The following is a 10,986-nucleotide window of genomic DNA, read 5'->3' as shown; positions in this document are numbered from 1 at the left end:
CCCCGAAGGGAGGAGCCCAGCTGAGGCTTCCGCGTCCGACTGGATGAGCCCGCTCTCCGATGCTGCGCTTGAGAGCTCATCACTTTTGCAGGCTCCAAATAAGTGGTCGAACTCGCCGTGAGACGAGCCGGCAGACTCATCCGGAAGCCCGATCGAGGCAGACGAGCCTGCTGGGAAATGGGAGGTCTGCGGGGGGATAACCGCCGGAGGCGGTCCCATTGTGGTTCCCAAATTGCCCCCAGTGCTAGCCGCGCTGGCCTCACACCCGTGGGTAAAAGGACCGAGGTGGGGAGCCTCTGGGGTGGCTTGCTTTCTTACGAAGGCGAGCCGCAACCGCATCGTTGCCATGGACATGTCCTCGCAATGAGTACATGACCATCCACGACGCTGTCTCCGCATGAGCAGTGCCCATACACAATAGACAGTGATCGTGACCGTCAGAAGGCGAGAGATAATGAGCACAACCAGGAATAACACACAAAGGAAAGGCATCTTTAAAAAGACGCGTCTTTAAAAAGACTTTCCGTGTATGCCGCACTTTTAGAGAAATATACTCTTTTAGAGAAATATACTCTTTTATTTCTACCGAAGCGCCCAGGGGCATTCTCTGCAGTGCACCAGTGCAGAGGAGGGAGAAGCCGCTGAAATGCACCGTCAGATCCAGCAGAGGTGAATGAACAGTCATGGGAATTAAGCTCAGTGAGCATGACCGTTCGGCTCTGAAGAGAAAATCTGAATGAGTGGTTGCATACCAGCTCCTTTTATACCCGTATGTCCGGGGGAGTGGCATGCAAATACCACTCGCCAATTTTCATTGGCTTTTTATCAAAGACCAGAGGTGTCTCGGCCTCCCAAGAGTGACCCCTAGTGTCACTACATTGACACAACGTCGAGTGAGTGACAGATAGGGAAGTAATGTTTTGGTGGTATTTTGGTGCGACTGATTTGAGAATGGCTTTGTTAAAGTCCCCGATCACAATGAATGCGGCCTCGGGGTGCGCGGTTTCCTGCTTGCTTATAATCCCGTACAGTTCCTTGAGTGCCCGGTCTGTGTCGGCTTGTGGCGGGATGTACACAGCAGCGATAATGACCGCTGTGATTTCGCTCGGTAGCCAGAATGGTCAACACAGAAGCATGAGAAATTCCAGATCAGGAGAGCAGAAAGACTTGATAGAATGTACGTTCCTCTGATCACACCAGGATTTGTTGATCATAAAACATACACCACCACCTCTGCTTATACCTGAGAGGTTTTTCGCTCTGTCCGCTCGGTGCACGGAGAACCCCGCAGGTTCAGTGGCTGAATCTGGAATCTCCGCAGACATCCAAGTTTCTGTAAGGCAGATAATGCAGCAGTCTCTCATCTCTTGTTGGAAAGAGATCCGCGCTCTCATCTCATTATCCAGAGACTGAACATTTGTCAGTAGAATACTGGATAGCGGGGGTCGATTTGCACGACGTCTTACTCTGATGAGAATGCCAGCTCTGTTTCCCCTTTTCTTTTTGCGTTTCCGCGGCCGGGAAGCCCAGACAAAGGGCTCCGGCGTGTTTGTAAACAGCAGGTCGGCATCGAGGATTTTGAAGTCCGGTTTACGGTGTGTAATTGCAGAACCAATGTCCAAAAGTGTTTGTCTGTCATAGACAAAAAGGCAGACAACATCCAAGACAAAAAACATAAGAATTGTAAACAAAACAAACAAAAAGCTACAATGTTGTGTCGGAGCTCGCAACGCAGCAGCAATACTCGGCGCCATCTTGAGTCCAAAATTTAAAAAATAAATCAAAATAAAATAATGCAATCTGTGTTAATAAAGATATTTTGGTCCAATTTAAAATGCAAATTAAATGGTAAACTTGAGTGTGTGACAAGATTTGGGGATCAATTGATAGATCTCTTTATGTGAATTACTGCTGCTTGTTTGCTTTAGAGAATGTCTGCTTCAGACAAGTATTTCAAATCCTTTTCTCACCTTATTCAGTAGAAATATATTCTAATCCTCTGTACAGCATTTCTTTCTTTTTAATGTCTGCCAGTTCATTAAAGATGAAACACTGCTTCATGCTGGCCGAGCTGGTAGTCACAAAAAGTGAAAAAACTGCCTTTCTGATTGTTCTGCATTTACTGGCTCCTGGTAAGTTAAAGGGCATAGGAACAAATCGACCTCACAATTTTTGATTTCATTGAAACAATCTTTTATAGTAAAATGAACATATTTATCTCTATTAAGATAAATAAAGTTTAACTGTCAGAAGTCAGATTTGAACCCACGCTTCCATTCGGAGACCAGAACACCCAATTATTTGGAAAAGCAGAGTCTTCGAGTCTAGCACCTTAGACAACTCGGCCATCCTGACAAACTGTGGTTGCTCCAGTAGAAAACCATATTATTTTCTTCAACACAGACTAGAGTTGTGTATTGCATCAAGCCCCCTTTCATTTTTATCATGCACTTACCAACTTTTACTCAATAAATGAGGAAACACAAATTCAGTTCCTAAGAAAGAGGAACTTACACCATGTTCCAACCGCATGCATATGCTTTTGTCAATCTAGCACAGGGCTCAAACTTTGTCATAGTGAGCCTCCCTGAGCTATACAAAAATGACTAAGCCTGCCCAGTTTACTAAAACAATACAACAAACTGGAAATCCTACTGTATGTTGCAACATAATGACTAAAAAGTAGAGGGGATATGATCAATGTAGATCAGTATGAGTTTCAGAAGTATTAATCTTAAGTTCAAAAAATGATAAAAACGGAAGCAGCTGAAATAAAACTTCACAAACATTTTAAGAAATATGGCACCACACACACAATGATAGACTAATTCTGTATAATATCCATCATGCCTAACTTATCAGTGGGAGGGATGTGTTTTTTCCTCACTGTACAAACCAGTAGAATTGCAGTGTAGAAAGGAAGAGATGTAAGTCATCTTCAAAAGAAAGCCGGGAGCGATACTTTGTTTTGATTGCTGTTAATGCTGAGAATCTGGACTCGCATAGGTAAGTGGATGAAAACGGAATGAGGGATTTCAGGGCCTTGTCTGTTAACTCAAGAAACGTCCTGGTTACTTGCGTAACCTCCGTTCCCTGATGGAGGGAACGAGACGTTGTGTCGATGTAGTGACACTAGGAGTCACTCTTGGGAGACCGAAACACTTTGATAAAAGGCCAATAAAAAATGGTGAGTGGTATTTGCATGCCACTCCCCCGGACATACGGGTATAAAAGGAACTGGTATGCAACCACTCATTCAGGTTTTATGCTGAGGAGCTGAGACAAGGTCCGGCCATTTCAGCAGGTAGTTCAGCATTGTGGCAGGAGGGACACAATGTCTCATTCCCTCCATCAGGGAACGGAGGTTACGCAAGTAACCAGGATGTTCCCTATCTGTCACTCATTCGACGTTGTGTTGATGTAGTGACACTATGGGTCCCTATCCAAAACGCCGCAACTGGCTGAACTGTGTTATGTGAACTGGCAGTGTGTGACGGGCAGACGACTGTGTGCCTCATAGCCAGCGCACCAGGCTGACATGTAACCTCCCCCAACATAGTTATGATTGTCGAACAGCCCTTGGGGACAAGTCAACTACCCAAAAGATAGAGACAGTGTAACCCAGTTGTGGCCTCTTTTCCACTTCTTTTTTTCCACTCCCTAAAAAAGAAGGGGGATTATTCAACTTTGCCGTCAGGTCTAGTCAGGGGGTGTCCCTCCCAAGGGGAGGACACCACGAAGACCAAACCTCGCCCAAAGAGAGGGGGATATTTAAGTGGAAAAATACATCACATGGTCTTACCGACCATGTGGAGAGTCTCATGGTAGATCCTACCCAACAGGGGAGGAGTTACTACCAACATGGAGACTGTGGCAGAGGGAGCTCTGTCCAAGGAAGACGCAGTTTGCCAACAGGGAAATGAATTAGCGGAAGATATACATCGCATGGGGTTAACATACGGGGAACCGCCACATGCGGAGCACCTAACCCAGAACAGGGCTCTTAGTTAGCACGTATACTAGGCCGGCAGCGAGTCTCTCCGAAAACTCGTCTGCCACAGGACTTGGAGGAAATCATCCAGGGAACACAGTTTGTGAACACTACTGGGAATTAATGGCGCACGTCTTCAGCTCAAAGGGAGGTGGAAAGTGCTATGTGCAAGCGATACACCCGGCCAGCTATCCCGGGCTTATCCGCTTGTGTTGCGTGCCACTACCTGGGATGAAACCAGTTCCACCTGGAGGTTGTAGAACCTTGCACAGGTGTTGGGTGTTGCCCAGCACGCTGCTCTGCAAATGTCTGTTAGAGAGGTGCCACTGGTCAAGGCCCAGGAGGCCACAACACTCCTGGTAGAATGGGCTTGTAGCCCTGCCGGGGGCAGCTCATCCTGGGCGTGATATGCCATTGTTATGGTGTCAATGAGCCAGTGGGCGATCCTCTGCTTGGAGACAGCGCTTCCTTTCCGCTGTCCACCAAAGCAGACAAAGAGCTGCTCAGAGATTCTAAAGCTCTGTGTGCGATCCAAATAGATGCGTAAAATGCGCACTGGACACAGCAACATCAGGGCTGGGTCTGCCTCCTCCTGGGGCAGCATTTGCAGGTTCACCACCTGGTCCCTAAAATGGGTCATGGGCACATAGCCAGGTCGGGGTCTCAGGATCACATGAGAGTAGCTCAGACCGAACTCCAGGCAAGTTTCGCTGACAGAGAATGCTTGCAGTCTCCTACCCTCTTGATGGCAGTGTGCGCAGTCAGGAGGGCAGTCTTTAAAGAGAGTGCCTTAAGCTCAGCTTACAGCAGGGGCTCAAAGGGGGCTCTCCGTAGACCCTGAAGAACTACAGAGAGGTCCCATGAGGGAATGAGGTGCGGTCTGAAGGGATTCAACCTCCTGGTGCCTCTCAGGAACCTGATGATCAGGTCATGCTTTCCTAAGGACTTACTGTCCACTGTGTCGCGGTGTGCCGCTATGGCGGCTACATACACCTTCAAGGTGGAGGGGGACAGCCGCCCTTCCATCCTCTCCTGCAGGAAGGAAAGCACCGATCCGACTGCGCATCTCTGGGGGTCTTCGCGTCAGGATGAACACCACTTAGAGAACAGATGCCACTTCAAGGCATACAAGCGCCTCATAGAGGGGGCCCTAGCCTGAGTGATTGTGTCTAACACCACAGATGATAGGCCACTCAAGTCTTCCACATCCCATTCAGGGGCCACACATGGAGATTCCAGAGGTCTGGTCGCGGGTGCCAGATGGTGCCCCGTCCCTGAGAAAGAAGGTCCTTCCTCAGGGGAATTCGCCTTTGTCGCGAGGACCGTGAGGTCTGAGAACCATTTCTGGGTGGGCCAATAGGGTGCTACCAGGATGACCTGCTCCTCATCCTCCCTGACCTTGCACAGGGTTTGTGCAAGTAGGCTTACTGGGGAAAACGCATATTTGCATAGTCCAGGGGGCCAGCTGTGTGCCAGCACGTCTATACCGAGAGGTGCCTCGGTCAGGGTGTACCAGAGCGGGCAGTGGGAGGATTCTTGGGAAGCGAACAGATCTACCTGTGCCTGCCTGAATCGACTCCAAATCAGCTGGACCACCTGAGGGTGGAGTCTCTACTCTTCCCTGAGGGTAACCTGTCGTGACAGAACATCTGCTGCAGTGTTGAGGTTTCCCGGGATATGAGTGGCTCGCAGCGACTTGAGGTGCTACTGACTCCAGAGGAGGAGACGGCGGGCGAGTTGTGACATTCAACGGGAGCATAAACCTCCTTGACAGTTGATGTATGCCACCATTGCCGTGTTGTCTATCCGAACTAACACATGCTCTGGATCAATGGCAGAAACCTCCACAGGGCAAGCAGAATTGCCAACAACTCGAGGCAGTTGATGTGCCAACGTAGCCGCGGGCCCGTCCAGGAGCCGGCGGCTACGTGCCCATTGCATACAGCGCCCCAGCCTGTTTTGGAGGTGTCTGTCGTAACCACAATGCGCCTGGAGACCTGCTCTAGGGAAACGCTTGTGAGGTCGGTCCAAGGGCTGAAGAGGCGGTGACAGACCGGCGTGATGGCCACGCGATGTGTCCCGCGGTGCCATGCCCATCTCGGGACTCGAGTCTGGAGCTAGTGCTGAAGCGGTCTGAATGCCATATGCCCCAGGAGCCTCTGAAAAAGTTTGAACACCTTCAAAAAGGTCAGCACAGACTGTGCGCACTCGTTCGTGAGGCGCGCCGTCTTCGAGACTGAGTCTAACTCCAAGCTGAGAAAAGAGATGCTCTTAACCAGGAGGAGCTTGCTCTTTCCCCAGTTGACCCGAAGCCCTAGCCGGCTGAGGTACGAGAGCACCAGGTCCCTGTGTGCACACAACACATCCCGAGAGTGAGCTAGGATTAGCCAATCATCAAGATAGTTGAGGATGCGAATGCCCACTTCCCTTAATGGGGCAGGGGCTGCCTCAACAACCGCAACCAGGAATAACACACAAATGGAAAGGCATCTTTACAAAGACGCGTCTTTAAAAAGATGTGCTGTGTGGCTGCTCTTTTAGAGAAATATACTCTTTTTTAGAATATACTCTTTTATTTCTGCTGAAGCGCCCAGGGGCGTTCTCTACAGTGCACCAGTGCAGAGGGGGAGAAGCCGCTGAAATGCGCCGTCAGATCCAGCAGAGGTGAATGAACAGCCATGGGAATTCAGCTCAGTAAGCATGGACTGTTCGGCTCCAAAGAGAAAATCCTTTTATCCTTTTATCCTTTATCCTTTTTTCGCCAATTTTCAATGGCCTTTTTTCAAAGACCAGAGGTGTTTCGGGCTCCCAAGAGTGACCCCTAGTGTCAATACATCGACACAACGTCAAGTGAGTGACAGATAGGGAACTAGAGGAAATATACTCCAGTACTCTTGGACTGACAGAGTACTGCAATTCTATTACAATGGCTGAGTTTCCATGTGTGGTTTGAATTTACTCAAGACATTTCGCTTCAGCCAAATAAAAAATGCCCTCCCTATCCATGTGTACAGGTCTGGAGCTGTTTAATATGCATATTATCCATGAATACATGTCTGGAGCTGTTTAATATTCATTTTATCAATGCATACAGGTCTGGAGCTGTTTAATATGCATATTATCCATGCGTACAGGTCTGGAGCTGTATTGTATTAAAAAGAATCCATCAGCAAATCAGATATTTCATTCCAATTTATTTAATTCACAGTTCTATGCTTATGTAAGTAATATTTTGGGGACTTTCACACTAAAAGGCACAAGAATCATGGCCTTACCGTGACAGACTTAAATATGATGCCCTCTCCAACTTTCCTTGCTTTGCATAGCATTCAGGGGAAGGTAGGTGTTCCCAGGAAAATGAAAACGCAACAAAGTAACAAATTCACGTTACTTAACGATACATGACTGTAAATCAAGCCAGTGAGGTATAACCAATATATCCTAACCACCTGAGGAAACAAACTGGACTGAACTGACACTGAACACCCTTATTTTATTATACAAATATCATATATACATACTTGCAGTTGCTTACATAGGAAAAATTAAAAACAAAATAATAGGCATGCTGTTGGGTTAGTGTTACCTTTGCAGCTTTTAGGAATGGCTTTGGCAGCATTTATAACTAGTTAAAGTTATTCCATAATTTTTGAAATATTTGCTAACCGAATACAATATTCAAATATTTCTATTAATTGATTAAATTAATCATTTTATATGAGGCATTGTTCAGGAAAAAAACATTCATACAATGGTCATTCAAACTGGTTTGCAGGCATTTGTATTGGTTTAATGTGGCATACTGTATGCCACTGAACCAATAGATATGCCACAGTAAGCCAATAGATATGCCACTGAACAAATACACATGCCACAGTAAACCCACAGATATGCCAGTAAAGCAATAGATATGCCAGCAAACCAATACATAAGGCCTTGCTTTTTAGCATGAAAAGCCCCAAAATATTGCTTACATGAGCAGAGAACAGTCTTGTGAGAAAGAATCCGTGTCACTGTGAATGCAGTAAACTGGAATGAAATATCTGATTTGCTGATGGATTCTTTTTAACTCTAAAGTTGTAAGTCTGCTGTTGTCAGCCACACTGCTTTTAATTTCACACATAGACCTTTTGATTAACTGCATTGCTGTGTCTCCTGCATTTCTCTTGATTTGACCGATATACTGTGTGAATGTGATTTGTAAGGTCTATAAGATATTTTGGGCATTTTTGAGTAAAAGCTGGCAGACACTTTCACTTTTTTTTTGTTAATCTTTTTGGAATGGTCAATTATTTATTTTTTTTACCCCCATTTTCTTCCAATTTGGATTATCCAATTTTTTTTTTTTTTTTAAGATCTTGTGTCAGTGTTGCAACTCCTGCGCGTATGGTGGGCCATTCAATTAAAAAATGGCAAACTAAATATATAATGTAGCAAAATCGATATAGTGTATATCAAAAAACATATAACACATATCAAAACCATATAACCTATATCAAAATACTTATACCATATATCAAAAACATATAACATATAAAAAAACATAACATATATCAAAAAACATATAACATATCCAAAAACATATAAAATATATCAAAAACATATACCATATATCAAAAAACATATATAAAAAAAACATATACCATATATAAAAAAATAAATAAACCAAATATCAAAAAACATATACCATATATCAAAAACATATAACAAATATCAAAGAACATATAAAATATATCAAAAAACATATAACATATATAAAAAACAAAGAATATATATATATATATAAATGTATTCACATTGCTGTGATTTTGAGCTGTACAGACACTGGTGTTTGTCAAATTTGTGCCACAAAGACGTTTCTCATTAGTCCGTTTCCCAAGTTATTCTGTACTCTGGTTTACAGTGCAGCACTAACATGAAACGGAGAAAAAAAAACAACCAATTACACATTTCTTTATGAAGAAGCCAACTCTTGGTAAGAATCATTGTTGAATTGAAGTGAATTTATAATTTATATTGTTGTTTTTCCCCTGCGCAGTGTGATGTTTAGCTGAAAAACGTTTTGATAAATCTTTTTTTTTCATGTGGAATGTTTTGACGCCAACACAGCAAAAATCCAAGTACCTGTTTTTATGATGACATTAAATGTGTAGCTAAACTGGGATAGCTGGCTGTATGGTTTTATTTATTTTTACTTTCTCGTCACTTTAACTGGACAGTCAGCTCGTCCAAGTATCACCGTGCCTGCCATAGCATAGCATTTTATAATCATAGTGGCTGTGTATTTGCATCTATAGCGACCCGGCCTGTGCGCTAGGCAGGACCAGGACCTCTGCGACCGGTTTCCCCCATCCATCTGAAATACTGTACTGCTTCCTATCGTCGAATTATATTGACAAAAGATTAGAACTGAGTGAGAAACTGTGTGCTAAACTCGATCAGTGCATGAGTCAGTGTCAGCACCAGTCCCAGCAGTGTAAAGCAACTTAAGTAGCAGTGAATCAAATGCAAGTCAGTAACAGTTATGAACCCATCTACTTATTGATATTGATGTTATATTCTTGTACTTTTAAAATCACATATTTCTGACCATGTGAATATGGTCATTTTAGGTTGATGTAGTTTTGCTGGAAGACAATTAATTTTAATCTTTGAAATAATATCAAATCAAATTGTAACATTAACATCATCATCCAGGGGACTTAATATTGCTTTGCAGTTTGCATGAACAATTGCCAGGCTTTATAAGATGATAACGTTTACCTTTGTAACATGAACAGAATCTGCAAGAGGTTTGTTCAACTTTTTTTTTTTTTTTTGCCTCAGTAAAAATCTAAATGTTTATTTGTACATTGTTTGTTTGCTCGTACAGATGTGTGCTCATACAAATGTTTACAAGACAGTAGGCTAAAGACTATGTACAGTAGTTCGGGAAAAACACCAATCACACAATATGTTTATTTGAACTATTTATTGAAGAAATGCAGGGTATTCGATAGCTGTGGAAGTAATAGCAGTACATGACTTACGAAGGTACATTACTTTGGCATCAAACCTAACTTGGTTCGAGGACTCACGCCTGGCCGTGGACAAGGCAGAACCCCCTATAGAAGAGTAATCTAATTTTAAAAGGTGGAGATGGGGAAGGTGGTGGGTTACAATGAATCAAAACGCATACGCATACGATATTTAAATTGTTTGTGGGTATTAATTGCTGACGTGGAAATTGAATGATTGAATTTGGAGACGTGGAGATTGGTGCATGCCCCTCCTCCTAATTATAAATTCCATTTGGTTTGATGTTGTGCCAAGTGGAGTGGGCTACAGTGAGAGGGGAGGGGGGCAAATCAAATCCTGCTTAGGGCCCCCAAAAGGCAAGAAACGGCCCTGACAATAAGTAAAGTTGAACTGTCAGAAGTGGGATTTGAACCCACATCTCCATTTGGAGACCAGAACACCCAATTATTTGAAAAGACAGAGTCCTTGAGTCTGGCATCTTAAACCACTCAACCATCCTGTGGTTACTGTAGTAAAAAAAAAACGTATTATTTACTTCAGCACAGACTAGGGTTGTGTATTGCATCAAGCCCCCTTTCATTTTTATCATGCACTTACCAACTTTTACTCAATAAATGAGGAAACACAAGTTCAGTTCCTAAGAAAGAGGAACTTACACCATGTTCCAACTGCAAGCATATGCTTTTGTCGATCTAGCACAGGGGTTATCAGACTTTGTCATAGTGAGCCTCCCTGAGCTATACAAAAATGACTACGCCTCCCCAGTTTACTAAAACAATACAACAAACTGGAAATCCTACTGTATGTTGCAACATAATGACTAAAAAGTAGAGGGGATATGGTCAATGTAGATTAGTATGAGATTCAGAAGTATTAATCTTAAGTTCAAAAACAATAAAAACGGAAGCAGCTGAAATAAAACTTCACAAACATTTTAAGAAATATGACACCACACACACAATGATAGACTAATTCAG

The 10,986-nt window shown here is 43.8% G+C and overlaps 2 protein-coding genes across 12 annotated transcripts in view; one reads left to right on the top strand and one right to left on the bottom strand.

The window, feature by feature from the left end:
* Positions 1-10,986, top strand: part of LOC127439453 (zinc finger protein 883-like) — an 80,817-nt gene that overhangs the window by 22,743 nt on the left and 47,088 nt on the right. The window contains exon 1 of one of the 6 annotated variants that reach the window (XR_007896943.1): positions 8,948-8,966. The exons of the other annotated variants lie outside the window; for them this stretch is intronic. The gene's annotated coding sequence lies outside the window, so the exon portion shown is untranslated. Of the gene's footprint in view, positions 1-8,947; positions 8,967-10,986 lie in introns of those variants that run through there. 6 annotated transcript variants of the gene reach the window in all.
* LOC127439454 (uncharacterized) overlaps positions 1-10,986 on the bottom strand; it is a 61,812-nt gene that overhangs the window by 41,267 nt on the left and 9,559 nt on the right. For 2 of the 6 annotated variants that reach the window (XM_051695662.1, XM_051695667.1), the window contains exon 2: positions 3,374-8,901. The exons of the other annotated variants lie outside the window; for them this stretch is intronic. The gene's annotated coding sequence lies outside the window, so the exon portion shown is untranslated. Of the gene's footprint in view, positions 1-3,373; positions 8,902-10,986 lie in introns of those variants that run through there. 6 annotated transcript variants of the gene reach the window in all.

The sequence above is a fragment of the Myxocyprinus asiaticus genome, unplaced genomic scaffold (genome assembly GCF_019703515.2).
Source record: "Myxocyprinus asiaticus isolate MX2 ecotype Aquarium Trade unplaced genomic scaffold, UBuf_Myxa_2 HiC_scaffold_52, whole genome shotgun sequence".
In the NCBI taxonomy this organism is placed as follows: domain Eukaryota; kingdom Metazoa; phylum Chordata; class Actinopteri; order Cypriniformes; family Catostomidae; genus Myxocyprinus; species Myxocyprinus asiaticus.
Note: the sequence above shows the minus strand (reverse complement) of the source record. Positions and strands in the feature narration are given on the sequence as shown.